Raw genomic sequence first — 20,734 nt, 5'->3', positions numbered from 1 at the left:
TCTGCCCATCCTCTGTCCCCATATGAAACTGTTTTTTATGCTAGGACTGATCCGTGACCTTGTAATCAGAGGTGATGCTGGAGCAGGGAGCTTGGGACTAGGTCCAGGAAAAGGTGGCTCATTTTGCACAACACCTTTTTCTGAAGGAAGGACGGGGTGGGGGGCGCATAGAGAAAGATCCAGAAGTTTAAGCCAGCTTGGGATGCAGTAATGGAATGTCTGTTCCAAAAGGAGTCCGGCATACAGAGTCCCATTCTCCGGTGACAGCCTCTCCAAAGGCAGAAACAGGCACACTGCAGCGTCTGTGCAGAAGAGTCGTAGCTTTCCGTGGGAATCTACAGAAAAATAGACATGCAACAAGTGCCATCCTCTTAATTATTGAAGAGATAGAGAAAGAAATTCTCGGGTGCTGTTAAATCCTTCTGTTAAGCCACATAGACTTGGCGAGTGTTTGTTTTAACATTTAGCCTACTTCAACTGATGTAGGATCAAAGTCCTTAAAAAGGTCATAAGTTTTGCCCATAATTTAGAATATATCCAGAAAATGACAGATAATCACAGCTGTATAATAGTAACAAAGCACCTACCCCCTTATAGACAATATTATTCCCCAATAAAAGACTTTATTATTACTGAATAATTTATTCAGTAAATACATTATAATACAACTCTGTAAAGAAATGTTACACTAGACATTTAATATTGAAATGTATCTACTGATGTGAAACAGAACTTCACGATGCAGAGGTGCTTGAAGAAGAGCAACCAACATGGGAGGTGCTTGAATCGCCTTTCTGTTGTGATGAGGCACCGACCAAACACAGTTTTGGGGAGGAAAGAGCTTCCTTGGCTTCCCCTTGCATGCTAGTCCAGCCCTGAGGAAAGCTTGGGGCAGGAGCTCAAAGCAGAATCCCCGTCTACTGACTTCAAGATGCTGGCCCTGTTTTTCCTGTGGGCAAGCGATGCTCCTCTGGGGCTCAGTTCCACCATCATAAGCTAAGTGCCTGCGGCTTTATGGCCTCAGCAAGGAGCCACCCTTCTGCCCTGCTTGCTCAGGGCTCACAAGTTCTGGCTTCAAGGGAGGAAGTGCTTCTTTGCCACAGGAGTTTCCAGAGTTTTCTGAGACTCACTGGACCTCAGGACTCTCCTCTCTTTGGGATCCCTATCTGGGTAGCTTTGGCAAGCTCTGTCACAGGCCCCCTGTCCCTCTAAGAGAGCTGAAGGCAAAGACCTTGTCTCCACCACACCAGAGTGGGAGGGCACAGCCCAACTCTAGGTTTCTAAGCAGAAATCAGCCATGGCCACAAGACAAAGTGAGAGCCTGAATCCTCAGGCCTGAGCTGCGAGATCCAAGTCTCCACAGTCCTTTCCACGTTCACTTTCAACAGTGCTTTGAGTTATTTTTTTGTTGTTGTTGTTGTTTTGCTTCCAAACACATGACTGTGACAAAATTAGATTGAAATTCCATTTTTTTTCTGCCCTGTTCACTCCCTACCCTTCTCAGCACATCCTTTACAGAGGGACAAGCCCCTGAGGCTTCCTGTCAAGGAAGGTTCTTTTCTGTGCTACAAGGAGACTAGCTAGCAGCATGAAGCATCCATAGGTTTGTGTGTAGTGTGGCAGAACCATTTTAATCACACTTGCTGTGTGTTCAGCAAACCCAAGCTGAACAAATAAACAGAAAGCAAGACTTTAAGCAAAAAGGTCTTATTTTCCATGAGAGTTCTGGAAAGCCACACTAGCCAGAGGGCACCCCCTCTGCAGCAAACGAGAAACTAAGCCAGGTTTAGTTTAAGAGTTGAGCCTCCACGAACACCTTCGTCACTCTGCTCCCCTCTTCTATGGGACTGTGTCTGCAGGCGCAGCCAGCATCAGGACCCAGGAAGGCTCCTCGGAACAGCGCGGCCCACATTAGTCTTTGCTGTTTCCTTTTTTCAGTGGAGAGGCGGTACCTTACCAACTTCCGACTTAGACGTACAGTGTGAGAACGGTGGGCTGACATAGTGGCTAAGGGTGCTCGCTGGCAAGTCTGACGACCTGAGTTCTATCCCTGGGTCTCATGAAGTGGAAGGATAAAAGTAACTCCTTGGATTTGTTCTCTGACCTCCGCACAACACATAGAGAGAAATAAAGTTTATTTTTTTAAAAAATAAAATGTACATGTTTCTTTCTTATCCACGGAGTATCTGCTCAAAGAGCTCCAGTAGACAGGAGTAAGTCTTTGTATGTAACATGCTTTTGTCTTCTATGAAAATGCTGTGGGCTGGGGTCTAACCCACTGGGTAGATTGTTTGTCTAGTGCACACACACACACACACACAACCTTAAGTCCCAGCCCTGCATAAAACTGTGAGTAACGGTTCAATGCCCGCAAGCTCTGCACTCAAAAGTAGAGACAGGACCAGAAATTCAAGGTGAACCTTGGCTACAGAGTTGGCCAGCCTGGATCACGTGAGATGATGTCTCAAAGCCAACAGACACACATCTATGCAAAGATACTTATGGTGTGTTTAATTTATAAATTAGGTGCTATAATAGATTAACTAATAGTAAAATAAAACAGTCTGTTGATCTTGCTGTGACAGCCCATAACTCAGATGGCTACTAAATGCCTAACAGGGAAGTGCAGTTTTGGCATTGTCCTTGAACAATGTTTGGATTGTATCTATCCTCAATAGCTGAAATCACAGAAAGGAACCCTTGTGTGCAGGGCGTCGGGTATAATCCAAGTGCCATGGGCTCTCTACACGGACATATTCAAGATTCACGTCAGTGCTAACTGAGAATGGCCTGCTGTCACCAACTTCTCAAGAGCCCAGCCCCTTGCAGATCTCTTCTCTCAAGTGTGTGGGACACAACAGAGAGCAGTGGAGAAAAAAAAAAAAACAAAAACGCAGACTCTGCAGCAGGAGTGCTGTGTGTCCCTGAACAAGTTACTTGCCTACTCTGAGTCTCAGCTTCCTCTGAGCCTGGTTCCTTATTTGTAAAGTAGTCTCAAGAGTCATGGTGAGAATTAAGTGAGTAATTTCACACAACACTTCACACTCAAAGACAGTATTCCAGGGCGTGGAAGCAGCTTCCAGCTCTGAAATGCCTGTGAGGCAAAGCTCCTCTGTCCTTTCCCCTTGACTCTGGTATCTGAAGCTGCTTGGCCAGCAGACCCTGGGTAAGAGACCCACTGGTTCCCTACTCGAAGCCTCAAGAAACTGTGAGAGTCTAGGTCCTGCCCCATTCCCGAACCAGATGCCATGCCATGAGGGACACAGAGAGCTGGAAAATTCAAGTCAATCACCGACCTAAAGACAGCATCTTTCAGCGTGGGTCCAGTTGCAGCCACCCCATGGCTAATGTAAGAGAGGGCAGAAGTGATAAAGCACAGTACAAAAAATAATGAAGCATTTCAAAGCAATGGAGCATTAATCCATAGCATCTGGGCTGTGAGTGACTGTACAAGCTTCATATCTACCAAGCAGGCCCTGATCACAGCCTGACTTTGTGTCGTGACTGCGTCCTGTTTGCGCCAGTCTTGCTAGTCTTGTGATCCTCCTTCTGATAACTGCACAATTTTAATCTGAAGATCCACCTCCCTACACATGGTTTAAATACGGTTGGCACAACTCTACCAACCCAGGGCGGGCATTTGGTCTGTACTGACTAATAAGAGTATTGCATCCTCCGGGTTATTGTTGGTTCGCAATAACCATGTGTGGTAGCATAACCAGGGAGAACCAAAGCTCAGAATTTTGCTTCAAAATGGAGCTGACTGCTGGAGCAGCAGAGTCAGCAGGGAAGCAAGCTTAGAGTCCCTGACACCAGCTGGGGCAGCATCCCTAAGGCAGAGCTGGTACTGATAAAGTAAGCCAAGAGATGAGGTGTCAGAGCAGAATCCCGCCAGCATCATTCAGTCCTGCAATCAGGCTGGCCCAATGGCCTTTGTTGACTGTCTTCCTCCTTCCTTCCTCCTTCCTTCCTTCCTTCCTTCCTTCCTTCCTTCCTCCCTCCCTCCCTCCCTCCCTCGCTCCCTCCCTCCCTCCTTCCCTCCCTTCCTTTCTCCACATCCACTCCGCATAAATTAACACATTTCCTGCTTGGTCTCAGCTAGCCTCTGCCGGGTTTCAGCCGCTTGAAATCAAGAAGGACCTGACTAAAAACGGGCTGTGGTTTGATGAATGACTACCTTTCAGTCTGAATACCAGGCTGCCAACCTTGAAAGAGTCCATTGTTTGCGTCTATCACCTCCTTTGCTCAGTTCCATCTGACTGGAGAATCAGGGCAAGAAATGCAATCGCCCAGAGAGACGGTGGTTGAGTTAGTAAGAGTGAGAATGTAGCAGTATGTTAAGACTCCATCTCTCCTTCATGCTCTTTGGTATGTACGCAGAGGGAGTCAAGATGGAAAGACCCGCCAGACAGTGGTGGTGCACTTGGAAGGCAGAGGCAGGTGGATCTCGGTGAGTTTGAGGCCAGCCTGGTCTGCAGAGTGAGTTCCAGGACAGCCAGGGCTACACAGAGAAATCTTGTCTCGAAAAAAGAGAGAGAGAGAAAGAAAAAAAGAGTGGAAGGCCCTTTCACCTTGGGGATTTGAAAACAAAGCTTTTATGTTAAACGTGTTTTCTTTTTGTAACATGAGAAAAATGACAACGAAGTGTATTGTTTCATAGGCTTTAGAGAGATTCAATGCAGGCCGGTTTAGTCTTCTGGGCCGGCCCCATGAAACTAACGCTGCAGAGGTCCAGCCTCTTACAGGAACAACTTTGCGGTCGACACTGGCCTCTGCCTGCTGTCCTACACTCAGGTTAGTCTAGAGCTCGCTGACTGAGCCGACCACAGCTCCACCTCCATCCTGCCACCGCCATCTCACCTGGAACCCAAGAGAACGTCTCGGATCACCGACTCCACTGCCAACAGCAAGCATTATCTCTTTTCTGGATATGTTGGCTGGAAAACCAAATTTTTGTACCTCCAGGCCGGCCAGCATCTTGAAAGGTCACCTGCCCAGTGACCTCATCAGAGCCACGCTTTACTTCTCAGCAGAACAAAGCTAACTTGAGTCCTGCCCTTCTCTAGAGCCAGCATCGTGGTGTCCCCAACACCACCCTTCCACAGCTTCACCTGCATTACCGTTGATTGAGCTGCCCAGGCTGTGCACCTGTGGCCCGAGTCCCCTTTATATACTACTCATACATAGCTTTCTTGGAATCCCTTCTGCCTGCTTTGAAATTGGGTCTTTCCAAGGACAGGACCCGTGTGCCTCGCAGTCCTGGGATGGAAAGTTCCAGGCCTCTGTGTAACACCGGCCCCACTGCCGTCTTAGGGTGAGGTTTACACATGGGTCTCAGCAAAACTCCTGTCCTTCAATCTGCTCACCTCCTCGACTTCGAAGCCACCTGGTTTCCTCTTTATTTCAGCTATGCCTACATCCTGTGTGTTCTCAGAAAACGGAACTGAAATGCTAAACTCCAAAATCCTACATCCAGCTCATGCAGCGGTTTTATTTTTACAAAGCGTGTAGGAATGAACAATTCCACTCCCCCCTGAATTCACACATGTAGGTCTGGGGGCTTTTCTCAGTGAGAGTTTGAGGCCCTGGGTTCAGTCCTCAGTATCACAGACACTAAAACACAACAACAACAACTTAACAACAACAACTCAGCGACAACAACAACTCAACAAACATCTGCTAGGTTCACATGTGCGCCAGGGACAGTCAGGCCAACCCCGTGAGGCATTATTATGTTCGGAAAATAGAAGGATATTTCAGTCAGTTGTTGCCCCATAACACTTTCTAAAACATAGCTTCACACAATAAAACTTTATTTAGCCTGACAGTTGTCTGTCAGGATCTGGGTCAGGGATGGCCAGTCAATTTGGCTGCTCCGGCTATCGTCTGGGTCCATTCGCTCATCTATAGTAGGTTGATAAGTGGGCTGTATGGCGGGGTCCATAGTCCACATACCCCGTCACTTAAAGTGTCCCTCTACACGGCCTTCGGCCAGCATGTGAAGAGCTTATGCATCCTCCCAGTACGGTGTTCTCACGGTAGCCAGACTTATTACATGGTAAGTAGTTTACAGCAGTAAATTTGGAAGTTAACAAACTTCCTAAAAGTTTGATCCAGGACTGGCAGGATGGTTTAATGAGTAAAAGTACTCGCTATGCAAGCCTGAAGTCCTGAACCCATGTACAAAGCCGAGCACGGTGCTGTGCATCTGTACCCTCAGAGCTTCTGTGTCAGGATGGGGGCTGGAAGCAGGAGACGCACACAGTATCCTGCAGGCCAGCTAGCACAGATGCACAGTAGACACAAGAGAGAACCTGTGTCGAAACAAGGTAGAGGAAAGAACTTACTCCCAAAAGTTATCCTCTGACCTCCACACATGTGGTGTGGCATGCATGTACCTGCATAAACGCAGAGACACAGAGATACACACAGACTCTGTCTCTCTCTCATATATGTAACACAGACTCTATCTGTCTCTCTCTCTCTGTCTCTTTCTCTCTTAGAACTGGCACAGTATCCTTCTTGCTTCATCCTGTCAGCCAGAGCAAACAACAGCAACCTAAGGCCCCTCAGTGGAAGGAGAGGTGTGCCTTGCTTCTTGGCCAGTGGAGCAGCATGTATGTGCAGTAGAAGGACAAACTAGCAGCCATTTTGGAGACTGTCTGTTACAGAGGAGGAAGACCATGGACAGACAGACAGACCACAATGGAGAGAACTTGAGTGAGCAGCTCCTACAGATGATATAGTTGCTGGGAAAAGTCTGAGGAAGAGATATTTAAGTTACAATGGGAAAGGCAAGGAGTTCATGGGTCTGGGGAGGAAGGTTCATCTGGGGAAAGATAGCATAAAAGCGCTAAAGTAGGGGCAGGCTAGGCATGTTTAAGGACTAGAAAGGATCATGAGTCATGGATGTAGATAGGACAGAGAATGTAGCTGGGGAGATTGGGCAGCCAGGGAAAACCAGATCTCATGAACCAGAGGAAGGCGGTGGAGCTTTATTCCAACTCCCTCTTGGAAATCAAGCACTGAAGGGTTTCAAAGAGAAAAGGGGCAGGATACAATTCACAGTGTGAGAAGGTCACCGGACTGTCCTGCAGAGGCTGTGAAGTACAAGCAGGAAAGCCACAGGATGGTTAGCGCTTCCATTCCCTCACGGACCCAGTTCCTATCATTGCTTTTCAATGTCACACGCCCCTTCACTTCTTCTGTGCTTCTCTTGGAATTTCAACTTTATTCTGATTTCTGTGCACTCAGCTGACACACAGCAAGAGCGATGGCCAGCGATGCCTCTTTTCATTAGCTGTGAGCTTTTCAAAGGCAAAGACTGTTTCTAGAAGCCAGAAATGCTCCTTTAAGCTGACGTTAAGGTCTGAAGATGTACACTTCAAGGTCTAATCACCGGCAGAAAGGCATCGTAGATCCCGTAATGAGGCCTCTGTCCCTGGCTCATGCCACGATGATAGGTGTAACACCCAGCCTGTCTGTGAGTCTCCAGATAGGAACTTACCCAAGCTCCCCATTGTATAAGGTTCTCCAAGGAGAGAACGCACTAGCCACATGCACTGGACATCAACATCATTGCTGGTAATCCCCCTGCCTCCTGACAGGAGTCAGGACTACCATTGCCTAGACTCTTTGAAGATCTGAAAAGTCCACTGTTGCCCAAATGAAGTTCAGTGTGATGCTTGCAATCGCCAGCTCAGCTCCCCCAGACCAGCTTCAGATGCTCGCAGGTGTGTTTGCTTTTACCTGGTGGCTTCTCTGCTGGCTGCCCCTCAAACTCAGAAGGTCTCAGATAGAACTCAGCCTCTCCCTTGTCTGATGTGCCCAGGCCTGGTAGATCGTCAACGAATGGATGGATGGATGGGCTTGAATTTCTGTTAAGGTCTTTTGGGTTACCTCCTCTTCACTCCCTGGGGTCTTGATCCAAGTCCTCACTTTGCAGGATTACATCAGTTCTTAACCCCACCCTGCCTGTGTCCCTGTCTTCCATGCTTCCTGCTTCTGACTTGCCTGCTCATCTAACCACGGTGTTCCTCTTTGGAGTCCTTTAAAGCCCTCGCAGGTCGTCAAATTTTAGCTTGCATTGGAATCACACTGATAAAGATGCAGATTTCAGATGCCTCTGTGGTGGTTTGAATGAGAACGGCCCCATAGGTCCGTATTTTGTAATGTCTGGTTCTCGGGTGGTAGACTGTTTAGGAAGGATTAAGATGTGTGGCCTTGCTGGAGGATGTGTATCACTGGGGGCAGTTTTTGAGGTTTCAAAAGCCCATACCAGGTCCAGTCAGTCTCTCTCACTCTGACTCCTGCCTACGGATCAGGATGCAAAGCTCGCAGCTCCTGCTCCAGAGCCAGCCAGCTTGTCTGCTGCCATGATGGAGAAGGACTAACCTTTTGAAACTGTAAGCAAGTCTCCAATTAAATGCTTTGGGTTATAAGTTTCCTTGGTCATACAGCAGGAGAACAGTAACTAAGAAAACGTATTTGATAGAATAAAGTGTTGCCCAGTTCTAGGATAAAAAGTTAAAACAATTACTACTTTAAAGCGTATGTTCTCCAGGGCGTCAATGGCATGGGTCTGTAGCTGCAGACCTTGGGAGCCTGAAATAGAGGATCGTTTGGGTCTAGGAGTTTGAATTTGACCTGGGAGACATAGTAAGAAAGTAAGTTTTTCAAAAAACAAAAATAAAAATAAAACAAAAAACCCAAATAGAATAGAAAAGAAAAATACAGATACTTGACTTCCTTTCAGGACCCAGTAGATCAATATTCTACTGGGTGGGGCCAATACAAGCTCACTCAAAAGGAGTGTGCACGGAGCTGAGGGTACCCACCCTTAGAATCACTATGATCCATGTGGTCAATCCAAGCTCCCTCCCTCTCTCCACCAAGCCCTTCTCTCATGTTTCCCAGGCAAGCCCCTCCCCATATCTACTGCTCCCCCCCCAACTCAAACACCTCCTTGCTTTGTTTATTGGTGCCAGACACGATGTCTTTGAATGAATCCCTTCCGTGGGAGAACTCTTAGTCACCTATCATAACTTTGCTATACAAAGCGTAAGAATTTTGTTAAAAACACAAAACTATAGGGCTGTGATAGAACTCAGTGGTGGAGTGCTTGTTCAGAGATGGGCACTCACAGGCCCAGCCCAGAATAATTGGGCCGTTGGTGATTACTGGGGCACATCACAGTAAGAAGCCCAAGTCTGTATAATAACTAGGGTCAAGAGTCTCTCTTCCAGGGAGCCTTCCCAAACCAACAGACTCGTAAAGTCCATGCCTCCAAATTGACATTAGGGTGACCAGAACTCTCGTGGAGAACTATCAGGTTAAAAGTATGACCTAAAACTACTCACCATCAAGTCCAAGGACCCAAGTTCAAGCTCAGCTCCACATGGAAGAAGAGGAGAATCAACTCCTGAGACTTGTCCTCCAACCTCTGGTGTGCTGCTTTTATTGGCTAATGAATAAAGAAGCTGCTTTCGGTCAATGGCTTAACAGAATAGAGCCAGGCTGGAAAAGATATATAGAGTAGGTGGAGTCACGGAGAAGCCATGTAGCCCCACTGCTGGAGACAGATGTTGGGCAGAACTTTACCCAGTAAGTCCCAGCCACGTGGCAATACACAGATCAATGGAGATGGGCTAGTTTAGGATATGAGTTAGCCAGAAATACACTTAAGTTATTGGCCAAACAGTATTGCAAATAATATAGTTTCTGAGTGATTATTTCTTGGTCTGGGTAGCTGGGAATGAACAAGCGGCCTCTCCCTACAAACCTCCACATGTGTGCTGAGGCATGCTCACTCCCACCCACACTCATACACACACACACACACACACACACACACACACACACACACACACACACACCCCACGCACGCATGCACGCATGTACACACACACACTAATAAATCACTACAGTTTGCTTTTCCTAAAAGATATTCATTGCCAGGTGTCCCCAAAGTCTAGGGAACATCCCATTTCTCGTCTGGCCCCTTTCTCCTCTGGATAGGCTCACACCACAGACAGGTTGACTGTCTTGCTTTGTTTTGTTTGTTTGTTTGTTTGTTTAGCCATACGGTACTTCTTCAGCTTTTCTCCTGGTCCTAGCTGGTGGCTGCCTCCTCAGAGGTGTGGGATGGGCAGGAGTGAGTGTGCAGCAGTGATGTTTGGGGTAGGACCCAATTCTCGGTTCACAGACTTCTTTGCTCTCTCCTATCCTGGACATGGAGACTTGTGTTCACTGCTAACACCATTCTTTACAAAGTGGGATGAGGGAGCCAGCAGCCTGCCTTTCCACCAGCTCTTCCACACTAGGGGTACCACCCTAGATGGCCAGGCATCTCTTTGAACCTTGAGTTCTTAATCTATAAGGAAAGGAACAATGCTTGCCTGATACACCTCACACTCACAGTGGGTGTTTCTACTGAACCAAGACTGTGTCGGGTGCACACACACACACACACCCTCTTGCTGTTATTCATCATCCCAAATATTTCACCCACCTTTCATTGCAGCCATAAATAACGATGTGTGTGCCCCTGTACATGCTCTTGAGAGCACCAACAATGCAGCAAAGAGCGAATGCCAAGTTTTTACTCGGCCACGCTCTAAAGTTACCATCCATTTTCTAGCTGTGACAGTTAAGCATGGAGTAGCCGAATTCATTGTTGACTTTTTCCTCACAGGCAGATTATACGAGTGTGGAGTGATCTTCCCAGACTGGATTTGCAACTCCAAGATCTAGAATAAAAGATGATTATTCTTATTCCGTCAGAGGGCTTTCTGTGTATTGATGACCTCTGCTGATACCGTTGGTCAAGAGGAGGCAAAACAAAACAGCCCAAGGGATTCCTTTTCTAGGATATAATACATACTAACCAGATATACAAATAAAATGCCTCGATGGGAGAGAGAGAGGAGAGAGAGAAGGAGAGAGAGAGTTAGTAGCTAGTTCTGTGTCAGCTGCCTGGCAGCTGCTGGTCTGAGTTTCAGTCAGAGCTGTCTATGAGAACCCAATCCTCTTGGCATCTACACAAGTGTCTAGACTAGAGAGTGCCCATCTGGGCAGCCAGGCATCTGTTCCATGAGGAAGCTCCCACTGAAGAGCATCCCGTGAGAGCCATGTGGAGTCCATGTGGACCCATGAGCACGCAGAGAGGGACACTGGCTCTCCTGACAAGTCTCAGTTCCGTCACAGTTTACTTTACGGACTGCGGGCCCTGGGGTTAGAGGATGCACCTAACATCCATGGTACTTTTAGCTCTTTCCTGCTGTGTGGAGGTGAGCGTTCCCCGGATGGGTCTGATGAAATCAAAAACTATTTCCCTTTGGGAATGGTTCCAACCCTTAAGCATCAATGAGATTGAAGTGGAACTCCCCTCCCCTGATTGCGATAATACAGCTATCTCACCATGTGCCACCTAGAGTATTGGCATAAGACAGTGTTAGGTATGCTGAGGGTGGGATCCAGGGCCTCGTCATACGTCCTAGGCAAGCTCTCTGACATTGAGCTCCAGCCCCCTCCTAGGCATCTAAAGCTCCTTAGTGGGCTTTTTGTGCAGAATTACAAATTGGACTCAGAAGCTTCTGTGACTTCTAGAACCTCACATAGGGTCTGGAACTTCTGGTGTTCATTCCCTTGTCCCCTCCTTCCTTATGGAAATCTATTCTGTTATTCACTGAGCTCCTGTCTGAGGATCTGTATGGTACAGTGAGCTGGAGACTGTCAAAACGAATCAGGTCTCCTTTGATTGTTACGTGCTGAAGTTCCTCCTAAAAAGCCACACTCATGTTAGGCATTCTACCAGTCTGACCAGCTGAATAAATTACTATAGTTGTAGGGAAATGGCATGACACACTTGGGAGCCAAAGGATCTTGGGATATCTTAGCCTTCTAAGTAACCTTTTATTGCCCAGCCCTGTGTGTGACCTAATGTCCTTGTGACTATTGGGTAAATCCGTTTAGAATGTACTAATAGACCCCAAGTAAAAGGCCAAGAATGCCATTACATAGCATCCGAAGCCTCTGACAGAGGCTTCCCTGGCTTGCTACAACCCCATCTGCCAGGCATTTTCCACCAGTGTAGGGGAGAAGCATCCTGCCTTGCAGTTTTCTCTGTTCCGGTACTGTAAAAATGTGACGAAACTGTCACCAGTTGGAACATGGTATTTGGGGCAGCCTGAACTCACATTTGACTCCAGAACAAACTATGTTCTATTCCCTTTGAGGTGAGAACTGGGATGTTTGTTGTTGTTGTCTGTTTTGTTTTGGTACTGACAGTTGCAGGATGCTATAAACTGAAGTCGTAGATGGAAACAGCTTACATCAAGAAGGTCCAAGGCACTTGGTGAGGTTAATGCAGCACCGTTACATCAGAGGTCAAGGTCAGCGTCCCTGAGATATTTCTGCGTTCTTCTCAAGATTCTATTAGGGCTGCAGCAGCTCCGGGTTCATGGCTTCACGTGACAACGTCCAAAGACAGGACGAAGTAAGAATTTGTGCCGTGTCTTCTTTCAAGAGCTAAGAAGCCCCCTTTCACGTCCCCACGTCTGCTTCTCTTCACATTCCTCACATGTAGGGTTGCATCAAGGGACCATTGCTAAAGCAGTTCTCATCAAAAAGAGTTCCTTAGACTTATCCACAGTCTGTCCTGGGGCAGAGGAGGTGAGCAGAAACGCAGTTGTGATAACCCGTCAAATGTAAGGACTTGTAGTGCAGAGTGTTGCAGAGGGGGATGCCAACTCACTCTCCTCTGCCTTCTTGCAGACTCCCATTGAATTCCTTCATATCTATGGTTCTAAAGAAGCTCATCTACTCCCCCCCTGTCTGGTACTGGGGACTGAGGCCAGACCCTCAGGCCCACCAGGCAGACAGTTGATTACTGCTGAGCTGCACCTCCATCTCAATCTCCCTTTTATTAACTCAGCATTTCCCCATCTTGTTTTTTCTTGGTGTTCTTTACTTCCTGTAGGCACTGACATAAAAGTCCTGCTGTGCCTCACTGTTTGGTCTAAGTTAAACACCTGCCTGGAGCTAAGTTTAGCACAGATTTGGAGCCAGACAGCACTAATCAAAAACACTAGCAAACAACAAGAATATCTCAATAATTTGAAGGAGCAAACATAAAGGCAAGAAACTTTTTTTTCCAGGCTCCTCTTCTTTGAGGACTGTCATGGGATATTTTGATTGTACTCTGAGAACTGTCAATAAAATCGGAGTTAGCATCTAGCTGACCAGAATTAGCCATACAAGTTTTGGAGGACTCAGGATACAATATAGAGAGATACAGTAAATCGTAGGGAGAGACTTAGGAAGACTTAGCCCTTTTGGATCTGGGAAGGAGAGAAAGGGGAGGTCACTGGTTGTTTCTCCTCTGCTTCTCTGGCCAATCAGGTTTTCACCCTGATATTTGACTCCTGAGTTTTTATTAATGATAGAACAATTTAGATAAGCTCACCAGAGGACACTTTAAATTAATAAATTGAAGACATTCCTTGAATAATTTCGTTGTACTAACCTCTTCAGCACCCTGGTGCCATCAGGGCAAATGAGTATGACTGCTTTTGGTAGTCCTTAAGGAGGGCAGGCCAGGCACATTGTCTCACGCCTTTAATCCCAGCACCAGGGAGACAGAAGCAGATGGATTTCTGTGATTTCAAGACCAGTCTGGTCTACAGCATGAGCTCCAGGACAGCCAGGGCTACACAGAGAAACCCTGTCTCAAGGAAATCAAAAAAAAAAAAAAAAAGAGGGCAGATGGCTGGGTAGCATTGGAACTACCCTCCCATGGCTCCTCTTCTGTGAAGCAACGCTCGATCTCCCAGATGATGCACCATTTCCCCGTGGCCATGGGGAAGAAGCCAAGAGCCTCTACTCTCACCAACTGGGCTAGAAACTCCCAATCCCCCAAAATTGCCCTGTGTTCTGCCCAATATTTCTGGTTGCAACATCCCTCCTCTCCCCTGGGATTTTGACCTGGTTGGAAACATCTTGCTGACTAGATAGTTCACAAAAGGGAGAAACTGAAGACATCTGTGCAAGGGATGCTTCAATCCAAGTGGAATTCCTCTTATCGCTTGGCTATGACCACGTGAGGCACTTGGCAAATAGCCCTTTGTCCTGAAAGTCCTAAGAATGAGAAGGGGGCAGGATTTGGACAAACAGAAAAGCCACATGTTACTCAAGATAGCCAAGATAATCAGGGTTATTTCCCAGACATGACCACTGTCCCCCGGGTCACTCATGGGACTTGCCCCTTTGCTACTGTACTTTGATATGTTTTTAACAGACACATCCATCCTGTCAGATAGGGGCTGGGGATGGGAAGGAGGATTGGCTCCCTCACCTCTCATTGGCTTCACTGGGCAACTGGTCCTGTAAGGCCAGCTGGGTCCACTGGAAAAGACTGGGCAAGTGAAGGCCAACTGACTAGGATGGCAGAGCTCAGTTCACTCCATGTGGTTGCGTAGACACAAAAGTCATGTGACCAAGAAGTGGCATTTGCAAAGTGAGGGTCCCAGAACCCCAAGGGAGAGGTAGGTGTGGCAGAAACTGCCTGGGCTTCATCTCTTGCTGCTCTTACCAATCTTCCCTTCCTTCCCAGTACTTCCTCATATGGAGGCTCCTGGGGGAGCCTCCCATTGTGGGCTCCTGCTCCATAATCTGTACTTCCTACTTCTTTCAACCCGTGTGGAAAAAGTACCCTCCCACTCATGCACAGGTCTGCATTTCTGCATTCCTCCCACCCATGCTCACGCACAGGTCTGCATTCTGCATTCCTCCCATCCACACTCATGCACAGATCTGCATTTCTGCCATCCATGCACAGGTCTGCATTTCTGCATTCCTCCCACCCATGCTCATGCACCGGTCTACATTCCAACACCTCCTCTCCCCTCTCCTGCCAAGACTACTTGTGTGTTCCTGTGTTTCTTTATTTTTGACAGGATCTTGCTATGAAGTGTGACTGGTCTTAGACTATGCTGTGTAGACCAGGCTGGCCTTGAACTTGTGATTTTGCTTCCTCTGCCTTGTGAGTCCTGGGGATTACAAGTGCATGTCACCACATCTGGCTAAGTCTTACAGTTTTTTTTATATAATTAATCATTGTTATTTTAACTTTGTTTGTTTGTATTGAGACAGTGTCTCTCTATGCAGCCTTTGTTGTCCTGGGTCTCACTATGTAGACTACCATGTTGGCATTGAACTCAGAGAGTTCTACCTGCCTCTGTGTCCTCAGTGCTGGGATTAAAGAGGTGCACCACTACACCTGGCTAGTCTTAGTTCTTTTGAGATAAGATCTCTTGCAGCCCAGACAGACCTAAAATGTCCTATGGAGCTCAGACTGACTTTGAGTTCCTTATTCTCCTGGCTCCACATTCCGGGTGCTGGGCTACAGGGATATGCTGCCACATCTGGTTTTAAATAGTTTACAATGGCTCCCAGATGCTTGCATTATCTAATCCTGCCCATTGTTTATACTCTCTCTGCTTCCCACTAGACCACTGCCGGGATTTGCGTCCTCCTTTAAGTTCTGAGCAGGGCGAGCTCCACAAGCCTGAGATGGTGCCATCACTGGGGACTCAGAAGGTGACCACGTGCCTGGGGTTGATGCTCTAAAGTCAGCTCCTTGGCTTGCAAGGTCTTTGGCTTTGTGTTTCGTAAGTTTGATGAAATCAGGGTTTGGGTTGTTTGCACAGGGTTTGGGCCTCTGCAATCCTGTGACCGCACCTCAGTCACCATCTCCCTGCTCTCTGAGACCTAGGGTCCCTCCTCACTTCCTCCTTGTGACTGCCCTCTGTCCTCAGGGTGGTGTTCAGTCACACAGCACATCACGCATAGCCTTGACTCCCTGACTGGGCTGAGCCAGGTGGCCGAGGGTGCTCTAGCCCAACCTAGGTGCACATGGTTTCTCTGTACAGAACCAGAGCGATCATATCGCAGCCCAGACAGCCACTGTGTCTTTCGTAAGTGATGACATCTACCCTCACCCTGTGCAGATACCCAGAACATTCTAGGATGGAGGTCACAATTATTGTGGAGGGGGTGCCTTCCATCTGACATGAGTTGGAGAAGTGAGCCTCTCCTAAGAGGAGATTGACTGTCCTACTCCTGGCCAGGGTCTGCATTTTCTTTGGTACTCGACTGTGCTTAAAGGCAGGCTTCAAAGGCATAAATAAATAATTTTATCTCACATGATTTAAGGTGAACATAGTTCCAACTTAAAGCAAACATGGGGCCAGTGAGATGGTGGTGTGGGAAGTCCTTCTGTCTGTGTTTTGCTCTTGTTGGTTAGTGAATAAAGCAGCAGCTTTGGCCTGTGATAGGGTAGAATAGAGCTGGGGGGGGGATGGAGTAGGGAGATGGACACAAAACTAAACTAAATGCTGGGAGAAAGTAGGCGGAGTCAGGAAGAAACCACGTAGCTGTCAGCAGGAGATAGACACACCAGAAAGCCACAGCCACGTGGTGATACATAGATTAATGGAGATGGGTTAGTTTAGGATATAAGAGCTAACTAAAAATATGCTTAAGCTATTGGCCAAACAGTATTGCAAATAATACAGTTTCTGTGTGATTATTTCGAGTCAGGGAGGTCGGGAAACGAACTAGCGGCCTCTGCCCACAAGATGGCCCTGCCCATAGGGTGCTCTCCTTCCAGCCAGGCAACCTGAGTTCAACCTCTAAGGACTTAAGTTGCAAGAAGAAAACTCCAGCAAGGCCTCTGACTTCCACACGTACTGCGGCACGTGCATGTTTACATAAAAGCAAACATGACAAAATTATGAAGTGATTACAAGTATTACTGTATTTCCCAAACTTTCTGTATGCTTAAAATAACAATATTTTAGAGAAGTTTTTTTTTAATAACATTTTTTTATAGTGCCCACGGGTGACAACAAACAGACATGACAACTATCACCAAGTTTTCCTCTAAAGAAATGAAGTCTTGCTGGGTGGTGGTGGCGGCGGCGGCGCACACCTTTAATCCCGGGATTCCTTGAAAATTGCAGAAATAGCCACCACACCAGCAGCCTAACAGCAGAGTCCTCTGCCTAGTATGAAGGAGTTGGTTCAGAATCCACATTCTGCATCCACATTTCTGGCCAATGCCTGCACGTCCCAGTCTGGTGACTCAGCCAGGGCTGCTCCTGCGGCTTGTTCCAAAGCACACTGGGAGTTGTTGGGCAAATATTCTATCCGAAACCCACGAGAAGCCGATCCCTTCAGCGGCAGAGCCTGCAATTCTCCGCTGCCTGCAGCTCCTTCAGCCCCTGGTACAGCCAACCCCTGCTGAACCTGGAATTCATTGAGCAACCAATTCCAAACGGGACTGGCTCTCCAGAAAATATGTCACCGCTGAGGGGAGGGGAGAGGAAGATAACCAGAGGTCCAGAGCACCCCGCGCTCACTCAGAGGGCTCCCTTAATCTCCTAAGGTCTGGTTGCATGATTATTCTATGTTCAGAGGGAGTTGAGTTTGTTAATAGTCTCTTGATCTGGAGTGAGTCAGAGATGGGTGTGATTTCCAGTTTCCCCATCCACAAAGTGCTAATTACAAATGTGCCTTCTTCCTGGGAGCTAGGGAGAACTGGTGAAGCAAGAGAATCATGCTGGGCATGTCCCTGAGCAGGACCCCGGAGAGCCCCACTCCCACCCCCACCCCGGGGCAAGGTTCCTATAGAGCAGAGGCGCTGCCTGTCTGTGCGGAGGAGAGAGCTGGGTTTCTTATGAGCTGCACACCTAAAATAAGTCTCCACGGGAGACTCGGGGAATTTCCTGTAATTTTTACTCTCAATGTTCTATTTATAAAGCTTAGTCACTGCTGTTGTTTCGCAGCGACTCGACATGTGGAGACAGGTCATAATCGGAAACCGGCTCACAAGACGCTCAGTCCCACCCGCAGGCTTTGGGGGAGTCTGGGTCCAGCCTTCATTTGACTTGCTGAACTGGGTGGCTCTCTCATCTTCCCACTGGCCACTCACACCCCGCTCTTACATATTCGAAGGGAGTCTGGCCTCTTCCAGGGTTTCTTACAGGCACTGTGAGGCCCGTCTCCGCGGGAGACCCTCAGGCCTTGGCACCGAGTATAGTCCGAAGGCATCTTTTGTTTCCTGCAGCAAGAATAGACCTGCCTGAGCATCTCTGCTCTTCCCTGTCTGCATAAAAAAAAGGCAGCTTTTCCCAAGAGGTTCAGCGCTCCGAAGCCCGAGTGCAGAAATAGTTGAAAACAATTAAGGGGCTGAATCCAGCAAAGCTCAGCCACACTTATTACTCCTGTTTGGCCCAGGGCGGAGCCACAAGAGAGAACAAAACCCCCATGCTCACTTCCCGATTTCTCAGCCACTCTGCTAGCCACTGAAATCAGATTCTCTAATCAGGGCTGCTAAACCACCTCCTGTCTCCAGTGCTCCCAGAACACTGTGCAGGGCAGAGGTAGCCCATCTGTTGTTTTTCATGGGGACATGGAGGTTTCCCAACCAAAGCAGGCTTACTTCTTAGCTGCAGTTTCTCATCAAGCCGTGAGGTTCTCAGTCAGCTTCTCTTGCGAGTCAATACTGGAAGGCTCCTGGGTGTGGCGCTGGCTTCCAAGGCTCTGAGGTGTAGGAAGTTTGGATCTGGAGATGTTCATTAGGGGTGGTAGTCCCCACAGAGCGGTGGCTTCTGATGGAGCTGGGCCTCCCTTCGCTGGCGAGTGTGGGCTGAGGTGGAGTGACTGTCATAACCCGACTCTCTCTGGTGCCAGGGCTCCTCCATGACTTACATTAGAGGTGTGATGGTCCCAGGGATCTCTTTGGAGGGCACCGCTGGACCAGTGGTCACCTGGTCCGGCCTCTGGAACATCAGGATCTTTTACCATTTATTGTCTCAGTTGCCTCTCAAGTCCCATGTTACCACTGTCTGGGCCCAAGTACCCCTCAATCCCTATTCCATTCAGTTTCCTCTGGCTTTCTTCTTTCCATATTTCTCCATCTCCTTCCATTCATAGGCCTTTAGGCCCCCTTTTCTCCATCCCTGTGTTTGGTGGCCTGACAGTAAGTCTCCAAAAGCTACGTGGAACCCACACACCATCATACAGAGGCCTAGATATTTTCCACTTCTCGGTGAGTCAACACTTCCCCTAGTTCCTGTCACCAAGCATCACAGAGGCTGTGACTGGGGTAGACTTCCAACAACAGTGTAAAAACAAAACATCCGGGACCATAGAGAAACAATGTCTCAAGCAAGCACAAACTGCTAAGGTTCAGCAAATGTGTCAGATGCAAGATCAGCCCACAAAAATCAGCAGCATCTGCCTCCGCCCACAGTAGCTGCTAGAAAGTATTACTCTGAAGATACTATTCATAACAGACGAATGAATTACCAGATACGTGGGAGTTTATTAACCAAGAACACATGAACCATCTATACACATTTTTAAAGTTCTAATAAGGACACCTACAATGATCTGTGCTAATAGCACACATTCCATGCTTTGGATGGAGTGTCTTCACAAAAGATGGCATGTATTGGGTAACTTTGAAAATACCTAATTACATTAACGATTCAACTGTACACTTAAGACAAAGCCAGTCAATGTGTGGTTGGTTCTTTTGGGAGGAACTCTATTAACTGAATGACCTTTTAAAACGCAAAGTGGAGAGGCGCTTTGCTCAACACTACAAAACCACAGTGATAGCGAGAGTGTGTAACGGGTTCAGGAACAGTCCCAAAGAGAAGAACAGAAGCACAGGCTCAGAAACCCGCCTGTGAACTGGGCACACACACGCAGGTGTCACTTTGCGGCAGGGACACAGTCTGAGAAGGGCATACTAGGCCATGACACCATGGTATGAGCCTCAGAGAGAGGTGGTCCACAGACACGGTAAACACCAGCTGTCTGAGGCTGTGGTCAGTGTGATACGGTAAAAGTTTGAAGAGAAATGTACAGAGTAACCATCCCTGTGTTTGGTGGCCTGACAGTAAGTCTCCAAATGTTGGTAAGTATAGTGTGACCGATCCATGAACTGTAACCAGACTGTACAGGTGCAGGGAGATGTGACCACAGGAACACAAGATCTGGGTGGCTGAGTTACACTATCAGCTAAGGCTTGGTTGGGAGCCTCCTGTATTATTAACTCTGGGGCAGGTGTAACAAAATGTGCACCTTGCACACCCACCTATGTAGTTTAAATTGGACTTTTGACTAGGCCTGGCTTCTGGAACTGTCTCCCAGGGTCAACATCAGTCTCTCACTATACCTGTGAGAATGAGTCTCACTCCAGAAGAGCAGAAGATGGATTTGGGCTGAAGCAAAAGACAGAGACCACCCTGTCCCAAACAAGCCCCTTCTGAGTGCCCCACAAAGTCAGAGCTGGAATGTTTAGGCTGTCCCTTTAGAAGCTGAAATCCTGGCTCTCCAATGTGATGGTGTAAGGTGAGACCGTTGGGGTGTGGGCAGGTCATGGGTGGGGCTCTCAGGATTAGAGCCCTTATAAAAGAGCTCCCTGGCCCCATTCTGCCCCGTCTAATCTATATAAGGACAGGGAAAACTGCCCCCCTCTGGCCCAGGAACAGGTCCTCGCTAGACACTGAACTGGCTGACACCCTGATCTCAAATTTCCCAGGCCCCAGAACTGGGAAAAATGCATCTCTACTGTTTGGAAGATGCTCAGTCTGAGGTATCCTGTTGCAGCAAGTTGTATTTATTACGAGAAGCCACATTTGCCCGAATGGCTTCACAAAGA

Source organism: Myodes glareolus, chromosome 11 (genome assembly GCF_982192425.1).
Source record: "Myodes glareolus chromosome 11, mMyoGla1.1, whole genome shotgun sequence".
Classification (NCBI taxonomy): Eukaryota; Metazoa; Chordata; class Mammalia; order Rodentia; family Cricetidae; genus Myodes; species Myodes glareolus.
Note: the sequence above shows the minus strand (reverse complement) of the source record.